Source organism: Macaca mulatta, chromosome 3 (assembly GCF_049350105.2).
Source record: "Macaca mulatta isolate MMU2019108-1 chromosome 3, T2T-MMU8v2.0, whole genome shotgun sequence".
NCBI lineage: Eukaryota > Metazoa > Chordata > Mammalia > Primates > Cercopithecidae > Macaca > Macaca mulatta.
The window spans coordinates 8,787,404-8,800,909 of NC_133408.1; the positions used below are offsets into that span (position 1 = coordinate 8,787,404).

At 43.7% G+C, this 13,506-nt stretch overlaps 1 protein-coding gene across 3 annotated transcripts in view; it reads left to right on the forward strand.

Moving 5' to 3' along the window:
* Positions 1–5,454: 5,454 nt before the first annotated feature.
* ERG (ETS transcription factor ERG) overlaps positions 5,455–13,506 on the forward strand; it is a 284,991-nt gene continuing 276,939 nt past the window's right edge. For all 3 annotated transcript variants that reach the window (XM_028845324.2, XM_028845325.2, XM_028845326.2), the window contains exon 1: positions 5,455–5,816. The gene's annotated coding sequence lies outside the window, so the exon portion shown is untranslated. The remainder of the gene's footprint in view (positions 5,817–13,506) is intronic.

The window sequence follows — 13,506 nt, forward strand, 5'->3', positions numbered from 1 at the left end:
GGGTTTGAGTCTTGACTTACTTTCTAGTTGTGCAAACTTGGAGTTTCCACCTTGTCACCCCTGCGCAAAGTGACTGATGGGCGTTTACAAGGCACTTACATGCATGTTTATCCCCAGGGCAAATATGCATGTAAGTGCTTTGTAAAACGTAGATCCAAATGAACATCTGCTACGGTAAGAATGGGAAGGACATTCCAGGACAAGGGGACAAAATGAGGAAGGGATTCCAAGTATCCAGTACCTTGTAACTGTGTGAAGAATGACACTAGCAATGGAAGGAGTGGACTCCAGCTGTTTTGGGAGTAGGAAGTTTTTTTAAAAAACGAGACAGGGTCTTGCTCTATTGCCTAGGCTGAGTGTAATAGCACGATCACAGTTGCTCACTACATCCTTGAGCTCATGGGCTCAAGCTACCCTCCTGCCTCAGCCTTCGGAGTAGCCAGGGCCACAGCTGTGCATCACCATGCCTAGTTAATTTTTAAATTTTTTGTACAGATGGGATTTTACCATGTTTCTCAGATTGCTCTCAAACTCCTTCCACCTTGGCCTCCCAAAGTACTGGGATTACATGTTTGAGCCACTGTGCCTGGCCAGAGGTTCATTTTAAAAATGTGCTTTCCCAGAGATATCTAATAAGATGAAGCTTTCGGAATTCCTTCATCATTGATTTAATGGCTATAATGTCAAATGCTGTGACCCACTATCCTGGAAGTCCATTTCAACTACCTGGAGAGTTTCAAATGTACCTGTCAGTGCCACGATGGTCTCTCTGTCCCATGAGATTCTGATTCACTGGGTCTGAGATGGTGCCCAGATGATGGCAATAGTTTTGAAGCTCCATCATCAAAGTGGTTTTGATGTGGAGGCAGGGTCCAGACTGCTGCTCTGTGGACTGTAGTTCTCCACCCATACCAGGTGGATATGGCATGCAAAGGTAACAGAACATATCCCAGAAAGGCACACTTCTTGCTGCAGTGCTGCTGAAGAGAAGCAAGAAGTGTGTGCATAAGGGTTTAATCAAAGAGAAGTAAATTACCAAGAGGTTTCCCCTTAATCAATCAATTAGTCACTACCCCAAAGAGTAGAGAGGAAGATGAATAACCCAAGTTCTTCCCTGGAAGGTCCTGTGTTTAGTATATTTGAGGTCATCCACCTCAACAACCTCAGTTATTAAATAAGAAAACTGAGGCTTTAATCAAGTGGTTATGACTTGCCCAAGGTCATGTGGCTGCTAAGTGTTGGATCCCTGGTCACATGCATTACTAATAATTGCTGGTGCATGATACCTGCAATGGACGTTTTACCCATTTAAATTGTATCAGATCATCCATAATCCTAACATAATGATTTACTATTTTAGGATACAAAAGAGAACTTAAGATACTGCTTTTGGCTGGGCACGGTGGCTCAAGCCTGTAATCCCAGCACTTTGGGAGGCTGAGGCAGGTGGATCACGAGGTCTGGAGATCGAGACCATCCTGGCTAACAAGGTGAAACCCTGTCTCTACTAAAAATACAAAAAAAATTAGCCGGATGTGGTGGTGGGCGCCTGTAGTCCCAGCTAGCCAGGAGGCTGAGGCAGGAGAATGGTGTGAACCTGGGACGTGGAGCTTGCAGTGAGCTGAGATCACACCACTGCACTTGAGCCTGGGTGACAGAGCGAGACTCTGCCGTCTCAAAAAAAAAAAAAAAAGATACTGCTTTTATTTGCATTGACGTACTGTTATGCTAGTGTATTAGTCTGTTTTCATGCTGCTGACAAAGGCATACCCGAGACTGGGAAGAAAAAGAGGTTGGATTGGACTTAGAGTTCCGCATGGCTGGAGAGGCCTCAGAATCATGGTGAGAGGCAAAAGGCACTTCTTACATGGCAGCAGCAAGAGAAAAAAGAGGAAAAAGCAAAAGCGGAAACCCCTGATAAACCCATCAGATCTTGTGAGACTTATTCACTATCATGAGAATAGCAGGGGAAAGACCAGCCCCCATGATTCAATTACCTGCCCTTGGGCCCCTCCCACAACATGTGGGAATTCTGGGAGATTTGGGTGCGGACACAGCCAAACCATATCAGCTAGTGACTTTATCAATACAAAAAAATCGCTGAGAAGAAATTGTCTCAATTTTCTAAAATTGCAACTAGTTTTACACTCATGAGTAATCATGCTATGAAAATGTACAGGACAAAATTGTTCGTGATAGATTTAGTGTCATAGTATACGAAGTTCAAAACTGAAGCGCCTAAGTATAATTGTCAGAAAAGCTGGAGTAAATCTCCTGTTGTACTCTATGTAATTCCACTTTAAAAATACAAATAGAGTCTCCTGATTTGTTTTGTATAATCTTTGTCACCAAAGCTCATTGACAGATGGACAATGTGTTTCATATCAACTTATTTTGTGTGTTATGCAAGTTGATAGGAATTATACATTATGCAATTTTACGGAGCAGTTTGTGGTCACCACGTGTTATTGAGAACTGCTGTGTGTACTAAAGACTTAAACTGCATCTGACGTAGATTAAAAAAGCACTTCAGAGGGTGAGAGTGTTGCATGAAATTAGTTTGTCTGGAAGGATAAAGAACACCTAAAACTGACTTCTTAACAGCAAGTAATAAAAGATAATAGTGATGCTTGTGTACTAGGTTAGAGACTCTCCTAAGAGAAGATACACATCTGTCCTCCTGTTCACTAACAGTCAGTGATGGAAATCAGGGAATGAGTTGAGGGTGGTGGGGGAGAGAGGGACCCAGGGATGCTCCACTTGGAACCCCCAACTGTCGTGTTCTGACACATATTCCCATTGCTTCCATATCTTGGTTGCTTGAGTGAGTGTGTTCTAATCATTTGCCATGAGGGGAAGTGGAACTAGGAATGGGACAGGACAGGGGCCTCTAATGACTCCTAAGCTTCCGTGCTGCCCGACCCATTTGAGTGATGAAAAGAAGGTCCCAGGTGATTGGGAGATTGGGGGGGTAAGGCTCAGATACCTGGCAGTGGCTGAAGCATGACAGCTATCTCCTTTCTCAAACCATGGCCATCCTCAGAATGGCTTCAAGCCAGATTTGAGCTCACCAAAGATGTGAGTGGGTCAGTGTGAGGAATCTCACTCCAGTGCCTCGTTTAAAACAGAATCTGAGACTTCCTCCCTTGTGAGCATTTACTGTAGAGGGATATGCTACCCTTTCCATATTTAACACATGCACACACAGAACTGCTAAGCCATAAAGTAAGCTCAAAGACGCTCCGTGCAAGGACAACAAAAACCAGACCTTCCAAAATGATAACCAGGATTTTATAACTCATAACACCATGCATGTTATATTAAAAGTGGAAGACTTTTTGAACTGCAACCTTTACATCCCAATCCAATAGTTCTTTCAGCTTTGAAATATCCACAATCTGAATTTTATAGGGATTATTTTTATTATAGGTAAAGCAATTAAATCTCCATATTGAGGGATGAAAACCTTTTAAAGCCCTTCTCAGAATATCAAAAGAAAAGGAGGCTTATATTTAACAGGTGTGACAACCCAACACAGGACATTTCATTGAAAAGGAGCTTGACATTATCCAGCAACAAATACTTAAATTAATCCAAAACATCTTTTGGATAAAAGGGATTTTAAAATGAATTAGGTCGACCACAAAACTTTATATAAAAAGAAGACCATCTCATGTATGAAATACTTTTAAAATACTAATTCTTATGGAATGTGTCAAGTGGTGTTTTTACAAAAACTTTCCTTTTAAATGACATTTTAATTAGAATTATGATGTTTGTCCTGCAATACAGAAACTGACGTTGTCTCTTAGTTTTTTTTTTGACCTCTCAAGTTAACTTAATTGATTTAATTCACTGAAACTGATTTCCTCCTATTTGACCTAAATCATGGGCCAGACTGAAGGGAATACTGTGGCCGTAGGTAGGGATTAGATTGGACAGCAGAAAGAACTTCCTAACTATAACTACAAGATGCAATCAGTTGGAGGAGATGATGTCATATGTAAAATTCTCGGATTCTGGATACTGAGATTCTTCAAGGTTAATGACCCGCATTTTATGAATGGGCTCGGTATGCGTCTTTCATCTTTTAAGAAATTATCTTTCTCTTTTCTCTCTCTCTCTCTCACTCTGCAGTGTCTTTCGGGGGAACTGGAGATGGTAGTGAGGGAGAGTCACAAACAACATTGTTTCAAATATCGGGGTTTTTCTGAGCTCATTTTGAAATCATGTTCCTTCCACTACTAAAGTGCAGTTCATTATTCTTAAAATGTTAAACACTATTTTGCTCATCAGCACGCATATTGTTTTTAGCACTGTTCTGTACTGTGATAATATTCAGTGCTAGTGATGATGATTGAGAAACGTTGGCAGTGTATTAAAAAGCTTTTAAAGTATTAAAAAAGAGTCATTGGCCTGTGGGCTACTGATCTCATTGAATAGGTTCAGAACCTGTTTACTTTAAAGCATTCCTCTAAATGTTAAGGGTTCACTATGGTGAAATTTGAAAATTAGTGGCTAATTGGAAGATTTAAAAATCCAGTAAAATATCTTGGATCTGGAATATCTGGAGAATAATTAGAGAGAAAAGCAACCAAAATATGCATTTGGTAGTTAAGAAGAGTCAGATCAAGTATTTTTTAAGACCATGTGAACTGGAGTATGGGGACTTCTGTGTGACTAGTGAGCACGTTCAATACTAAAGGAAATGCAATCGACTTTGCAAATGACGATTCGAGCAGAGTGTATAAACTGACAAGACCCTATTACTAAATACCCCTTTTAAATATACATTCTGCTCTTTGTACCTCAGGGGGAAAAAAAAGGATGCATGCTTGTCAGAAATTTAATCTGTTTTCAATATCTATTTTTATTGATATCTTCTCTTGGCCACCTATGGAGAAGTGGGCTTGTATCCCAACTACCACGGTGTGCCTGTTTGTTCAAGAAATTTCCTAGGAATGCATTTGTAGTTTCACGAAGGCTGTCCATCTGAACAAGGGAAAACCTTCCTTGACTGGAGTCTCAAGTTTTAATGAGCCCATTTTGGCATCTCTAGGGTTAAAGGTCCTCTCAGAACCTATAGGTACTGGAAAAGGCGGTTTCTAAACTCAGCTGCTTGAGTCCATTTTATTTTTTTCCCCCAGCAAACAGGAAATGGAGCCCTGAAACTTTTTTTTTTTTCATAACTGGAAAGTGCGCGGGGAGGGGGCACACTCACCCTGCCCACATCCAACCCTGAGCCTGACCCAGACTTGGGGGTCTCCGCGTGTTTTTTCTTCCCTCTCTTTTTTTCTATTATTTTGGCAGACTTTTTGGAATGTCTGGGAGCTAAGGGCTTTGCTTCATGGAGCAGAATTCTGAAGCAAGAAAAAGAGAAAGTTATAGACTAAACCACAGAAATGTAAACACGTCTGCAGCTAAAATAACTCCACTTTCATTGAAAACACTCCTCCCTCACAATCAGACTTCTGTGTGCTATGGTCAATAAAACTGCATGTTAATAGCGACCAATTAATAGATTATGTTGCTCGGCCTTAAAAGTTGAGGGAGTTTTAATTATTATTTTTCAAATTAAAGGAGTGCTTATTCCCTCCCTTCCCTTGGGGTGGGGGGCGGGGGGAGACTTAGCTTTCTTTCTGGCTGTTTGCTGAAATTCTTGGCTGTTAAAGTTTGGAGAGGGAGGGACACGGGTAGTTTTCACTTGGTCGGAATGGGGAGAGTGTGCAAGAGATCGCTCCAGGACAGGTTCCTAGAGATCGCTCCGGGACGGTCGTGACGGCCCCCGAGGGACATGAGAGAAGAGGAGCACTCAGGTAAGCTCGATTTTGAGGTCGGAATTCGCGTAGAAACGAAAACATCTGGAAGGGGCTTAGCCCCGTGCCTCGGGCGCAGACGAGCCGAGCCTCCTGGATGCACCCTTTGGAGGCTGCTTCTTGCAGACGCCGTCGTCTCCCAAGGGCGGCTGTCACCGCGTGCGTCGGTCAGACCAGGCCGCGGTCCCCTCGGCATCCCCGCGTCCCGGCGGCTGCATCCGGCTCCTCCCCACGACCGAGGTCCGGGCCACAGCGCCTCTCCCTCCGGACGCTCCGCGCGACGTCTTCCTAATTCTCATCAGCATCGAGGGCAGTCCGCGGTCATTTTATAAACGTCTAGTGTCGCAACCGTTTTCACTTTTACCATTTTCAGTGTTTGTAACGGTTTTCACTGAGGCTGGAAAAACATCACTTCTCGCTAAAAGCGACCCCGAGTTAGGAGCAGCGCGCACCCCCGCGGCTCCCCCTCCCACACTTTCCCTCCCCTGACCCCCTCTCCTCCCCTCTGGTCCTTCCCTTGCTCCTCGCCCCTCCAGTAGTCGCGTCCTGGGTTCCTTTCCTGCTGGGGCCGGACTCTCTCCTCCAGCCGTCCCAGTCTCTGGTCCTCCGCCTCCTCCTCTTCCTCCTCCTCCGCCTCCTCCTCTTCCTCCCGGAGCCGCCGGCCGCGTCCTAAACCGGAGCAGGGCGCGTAGTGTCCAAACCTGCCCGAGGGCGCGCGCACGGACACGCGAGCACACCCATACCCACGCGCACACGGACACGCGCGCTCTCGAACACTCCCGCGCGCTCGCACCCACGCGCACCTGGCCACGCGCGTGCACTCCCGCCCACGCGTCCCCGCCCCGCCCCGCCCCCAGCGCGCACTCCGGCTTCGCAAGTCGCGCGTCTGGGCGGTCGCCCTGCTCGGCGATTGGCGGGAGCCAGAGCCTCCCTGAGCCCGGCGCCCAAACCATGGGCTGAGCCCGTCGGCGCCGAGGGAGTTAGTGCGACCCGGCTCGGCGCCCACGGCCAAGGCACGCGCGCGGGCACACGCGGGCGCGGACACGCGCGGACACACACGTGCGGGACACGCCCTCCTCCGACGGCGGCGCTAACCTCTCGGTAAGTCCCTCGCCCCACGCGACCTGCCCGGCTCCCGCCCTGGCGACGGCGGCTGCGGGGACGGGGACGAAGGCAGCGGGGTGGCCTTAGGGGCGCACTCTGCAGGGCCCTTCCGACGGCGCCGGGACAGGTGGGGCGCTGGCCGGGAGGTACGGCTCGCCAGTGCGGGGTCCCCTGGAGGCGCGTGCAGTCAGGTGCGGATGGAGATGAGGAGGCACCCCGAAATTGACAAGGGCCAGGAGAGCACACCGCAGGGACTTCATCTGGGGCCCCGACCAGGAGGTTGTTTGTCCTTGTCTGGCATGGAAATCAGGGTTGAACTAAAGCTCACGCTTGGCCTGAAGTAGGGACCAGGTGTGAGGCTGGGCTGTCACTGTCCGCTGGGTCCTGATGGTGGAATGACTCCCGACGGCGCCCTCCCGCACACGCCGCAACACCGGCTCTGGCACCAGCTCTCAGCGCCAGGAGCGGTCCCTCTCCTCTCCCACTCTCGGTCTCCGTCTTCTCACCTTCCTATTCCTCAGCCTGCAGCTGTTATGTTGATTTGCCTCCAATTTACCACTCTAATTGCAAAACTTGGCATGTTAAAAAAAATATGGTCTTTATTTTATCAGCTAGCCTTACCTCGTTTCTGTCTGAAATATATTATCCGTTTATTGCTATGGTATATTGCATAGATGCATAGAGGCATTAATTATCTTTTAAGTACAAGACACATGCTGTTATTAATAGCAGACTACACTGCCCACTAAAATGGATAAACAATTTCAATGAGAATGTGGATTTAACACAACTCTTCGTTGATCTAAAGATAATTTCCTTTATCTTTCAAAATAACATATTCCTCTGTGCTACAGGTTTCACACTCATATCTCTATAGCTTTTGTAGTTCAGAAAACTTTCAATGTGAATACAAACACATTTTATTTTTCCCTGGGTGACATACATAGGACACAGAGTTTATTTACCTTTGGGACTATTTTTGACTGTTTTCCATTCTCTCCAAGTAGTTTAGAGCCCCTGAAGGGAGAACTGTCATAGTCCCGAAGTTAACCCTTGCACCGCCGGCATTGGCTGGTGCCCATTCCCGGGGCAGACCAGAGCTCAAAGCCTTCATCCATAGGAGGATCAAGCAACAGACGTTGTGAAAAACCCAATCATGTAAATTAATTCACCATGTGTCAAGTTATTAATAAGCTAATTACACCATCGAAATTATAATTCTAGCCGAAAAAGGGTGACCTCTGCAAACTTGTGGCTAATATGTCAAGTTTTACAATTCTCAAGAAAGGCTTTAGAAGAGCTACACACATCACAAATGCTATTTGCCATTTGGTAATCCTAGCTTCGGTTTGGGTCAATGGCTTTTGGAAAGTACACTAAATTAGTAAATGGGTAATCTATCTCGAGATATTTGTTAAGGAATATATAATTCCAGTGGCACTTATAATTTCAGTTTCTTCTCTTTTGTAACATTTTATAATTACTTAATTCTATTTAAAAAAATTAGAGTAGAATTGTAGTATATTATTTCACATTTATCTGTTATTTCATGAGGAATTATTGGTAATTTAATCTGATGCGAATTCTTTAGCTAAAATTTAGAAAATTAGCATTTACTATTGAAGGGATTGTGTGAGGGGCCTGCATGCACACCTGTATATGAACTTCCCCCTCCACTTTCCACATTTTGCTTTGTTATTAAAGAAAAACCTTGTTGAATTTTTAATCTTATAAAATCAGATATTTTATTTGTTGTAAGACCTAAGATCCCAATGGAATCCCAGATACATAAGTAAGAAGGAAAGCATCTCTGAAAGACGTCAAAAGGAATTTGTAACTTACGTAGTATTCAACAATGTTATATGTTATGTATATTTTAAACGTATCATATTGTAAGTAGGGTAATAGGAAACTTTCAACACTTTTTTTTCCAAAAGTAATATTGGCTTTGATTTTTTTTCTTGCTATCTTTAAACGAAAGATAAATAAAAGGCGGGTTTTATTTCTTCTCAAAACAGAAGAGCTAATGTTTCTGGAATCGTTTCCTATTCCCAGGCAAAAACCGATAGCAAGTCAGCCCCAGTCATAGGATCTGGAGTGGTGGGAAGACATTGTCATAGTGAATAAACGTCTGTGTTGCCTGTTATTTCATAGAACTCCATTGAGAAAGTGTCGACACAGAGCCACCTACATTTCAAATGCGACTTATGGAGTCTAGGAAGCAGTTTGGTCAAGGTGGCAAAATCCCAGCTCTGTGATACATCAAGTCACTTCTCAGTTTAAATTGACAGCTGATCTCTCTGAATGCAGGTCTCTTTTTGTCACCTCTTTACTTCTTTACCCTTTGCGTCCGAGGCAGTTTTCCAGAGAGGAGGAGGATGGCAAAGGAGTTCTTTTTTCCTTCCCCAGTGTGTAAGGATACTCGGGCTTTCCCAGGGAGCATGGTCCTTCACAATACAGCTATTGTTTCATGTTCTACACCTTGAATTTGAACCTTAGGAGCAACATTTGTAAGAAAAATAGGCTGATGTGACAGAGACGTTCAGATCTTTGGGGCACAGTTTCAGATGATGATGATACTTGGTGGCAGTCATTCGAGTAGGGGCTTTTTGAAAACTCTGAAAATCACTGCGGTATTTGAGGATGCTCATGCTTGTCAGTGACCAGCCACCCCTCCATATGGTTGCTGTTCCTTGCATGATAGCATTCTCCCTGGTATTTCCCGCACCCTTATTAGGGGTCAGTTAATTAGTTGTCCATTATGCATTGTCAGCGTAGGGACCTCTCACAATGATTGATTGAAAGCAGTTATTTTGTAAACAAACAACAGCGGGAGTTTTCCAATGGCTGGGCTGTCACCTGAACCAGTTCAACATAGCTGAAAAAGTTAAAAGTTAAAAGGGAGATCTTCCCCTTTTAACCTAATCTTTTATTTAAAACATTTTCATATTAAAAAGGGAGAGGCTTGAATGCTTCGTGTTTGTAATGTTGCAAAGTCTAGTGAAGGTAGTGAAGGAGGGTGAGCTAAAATTACTTTGCTAAATTTAAGTGCAAGTAAAATGTAGACAACACCAAGAAATTAAAGGGTGCGTCTAAAAATGGAGCGCCAGGTCTAAGTTTTAGATTTAAACTAACTTTTAAGTTCTCCTATTTTTAGGGTCGCATGTCATAATCTGGGAGACCCTGATTGCGTATGAGAAACAGTAATTTTACAATGAAAGTAAGGGGTTTGGTTATGTTGACTCAGTGCGTGTTCAGAAGAATGTGCAAAGGAAGTCTCATTATGCGACTCTGTCCTATTCAGAATGACTGTATGAGACAATGGAAATATCCTTCAAGTGTGTAAAATAGGCCATTTGAATTAATTTATCACCTTTTTTTTGTTATGATCCCAGAGAAATAGACATCAGATGTGATCTGGGACAAATCTTTAGTGTGTCTAAAGGTTTTTCAAACCTAGATTTGTAGCTGCCTCCTTTTAAAGCCTAACCTATGATTTTTGAATTGTTTTAGTGGGAATGAGATTTTTATACCTGCTTTTGTCTTATATGTGATCCCTTTTAAGGATAACATTATTGCAGTAATTATTCCCTCTGCAAAACGTACTCTGGGGGAAAAGCCATCTCTCTAAGGAACAGGAAAGAAAACAGGTACATATAGACTGACTTTTAAAAAATAGGAAACTTATTTTCACAGATGTAAGCATTCAGCAAAAGTTCCCAAATGTTCATCTGAAAGTGTAGAAATGCATTTGCACCTCAGTTTTGAGAGCAGGGGAGCAAAGGAGTGAAGCTTTATTTAGTGAAGTACTATCGTCCCGTTTCCATTAAGTGATTCTCTGTTACTGGCGGAAAGGTTAATTTTCTTTATAACTGTGTGGAAACAGTGGGCTATGCATTCTTGGGGCTCACTAAAGTACTTAAAGTTGTAAAGTAAAAGAAAGACCAAATTGGAGCATGCACGCTTTTCTGCACGCCTGGCAGGGAGGTTTGTGTGACTATCTTGAGGAAATATTAGCTTGTGCAAAGTCAGAAGCTGCATCCTGGAATCAGATTAGCTGGAGTTGTGAATCTTTCCATCTGAGCTAAGATGGACAGTAAGAGAATCCCAAGATCTTAGTAAATCTGTTAGTTACCTATTGCCCTAATTTAATAAATTGATTGAAATTGGCCATGGAAACCTGCTGTTCCTTCTTGGTTTGCAGATGTGAGTTCCTGAAATCCAGGCAGCCCTTGATGTCTCGATGGCCCAGTGACATGGGACATGCTCTGCTGTGTCCCTTCATGGGTCCTGTCACTGGAGCTTTCCATCTGTAGGGGCTGCTGCCAGCTTTGGAGCCTGAACCTCTCTGCCCTCCCTGGAACCCCCCTCCAGCCAGAAACCCCTTTGTAATATTCCTGTCTTTCATCCACAGACCCTTGCTTGCTGCTGGGGCCTCTGCAGGGGCAGTGGTTTCTCATCACGTGTGGGCTGGCGGGGGGCGCAGTGAAGAGTAGGGTAGGGAGAGAGCCCTGGCCTCTGGGGACCTTAAAGCAATATTTCATGGAAAGCCTGTTCTCCAAGGCAGGCAGACTCTGCAGTACTACCTGCAGTTCCTCCAATTTGCCCTGTTCACCAAATAATTTGAGTGGGCAGAGCTGGGTACCAGCCTTTACTTAGAGCTGTGTTTCTGTTGAAAAGTGGGGCCCAAGTGTGTATTAACTAATTTAAGAATTGGGTGCTGAAATAGAGTCTGTTGGTCATGTTGGTGTCCCCCAAAAATTCACGTCTTAAAACCATGACTGTTTCATGGTTACAGTGACAGCGCTGCTTACATTCTGAAAATCCACAGTCAAGCCTCAATAAGCCTGAAGGGAATTTGGCCTGATTAAATGGTTCTTTTTAGTTGTTCATAGTCAGATGTCACCTGTCACACACAATTATTTTGTACGGAGTCAAGTGCGTTCCACACACGTTGCTAAAGGGTGAGAAGAGGGGATAGCAAGGTGAATTTCCTGGCAATCAAGCTGATTATCCATTTACCATGTATGGTGGGAGATGCTGAATGCTAGCGCAATGCTGTGTTCTTAAAATGAGGACTCTTGGGAGAATTGGGAAGGTTAGGCACAGGCAAAGCAGGAATTTCAGAAACACGGGAGACCTCCCTGGACCCACCTCTGTGTGCAAAGGAGGCTTGGAATTCTGCTTGACGTGAGAGTGAACGGAGGTCTCAGGGTTCAGAGGAAGGAGTGAAAGAGGCTATTATGAGGGCCCTGTGGGAGGAAGAGGGGATGACTGTGGCACAACTTAGGAAGGGAAAACTTTAGACCTCAGCACTGAAGGAGGTGCATTTCAGGATTTTTGCATGGGAAATGCAGAGATCTAAGCAGAGTATAAATAATAAGTGAAGCATGTGCTAGTAAAGTGAAATGTTTTGAAACAGAAACCACTCACATTTACAATCTCAACATAAAACTTTTTAATTAACTGTATCAGAAAGCTGAGATTTATTTTATTAGGAAATGAGGTAAAAACATTTTGAAAAGAAACTAAGTGCGAATTGAGAAACGTTCTAAGAAGATTTCATATGTTGAATGGATTCTCATTAAAATTATCCCCAACCTCACAAAGCTGATGTGAGCCTGCTGCCAGATTTACAAATCTGGGTCTATAATTGCACAAAGTTTAAACTTGCCTTGTGCAAGGCTTGCTTTTTCTGCAGTTCAAGATACAGCAGCAAGAGGACAGAATAAGCAAAAGTGGAGGAAAAATTTTCTTCTTCAGTATTGAAAAGTACTTTCTGGTCTATTTGACCGTGGCAGTAAAACTTACTTCATGACAGTATTTTAAAATAGAAATAATTGCAGTAAAAATCAAATCTAGGGCGTCTTCTGGAGAAGAGATGTTAGATCAGCATATTATTAGTATTTATCCCCAATTCTGGAAACCTTACCTAAAGGCCCTGCCATTAGAACGGAGATTGATTACTACTTGAGGTATCAAAGTAAACGTATTTTATTTATTTATTTATTTATTTTGAGATAGAGCCTTGCTCTATTGCCCAGGCTGGAGCAATGACACATTCTTGGCTCACTGCAGCCTCTGCCTCCTGGGTGCAAATGATTCTCCTGCCTCAGCCTCCTGAGTAGCTGGGATTACAGGCACCTGCCAATAGGCCTGGGTAATTTTTGTAGTAGAGACAGGGTTTCGCCCTGTTGGCCAGGCTGGTCTCTAACTCCTTACCTCAGGTGATCTGCCCGCCTCGTCCTCCCAAAGTGCTGGGATTACAGGTGTGAGCCACTGCGCCTGGTCAATAAAAGGATTTTATAGATGAAATAGTATCAGTTCTGAAGATCGAATATCTCTTAATGAAACTGAATATATTTTTGCAGTTTTCTAAGACTTGTAAATATAAGTGATTAAACAGAATGTCCCACAAGGGCAGTTGCTTCTAAGTACCCCATAGCCAAATTGTAAAACCAAAGGTAAGTCAATAAAATCATTTCGTAAGTATGTGTAACCCACAGTAAGGGCTGTATTTGCTTGTACATTAAGAACACATTTGTAAATGCATTTAGCATCAATATAAACTTTTTCTTTGCAAAAG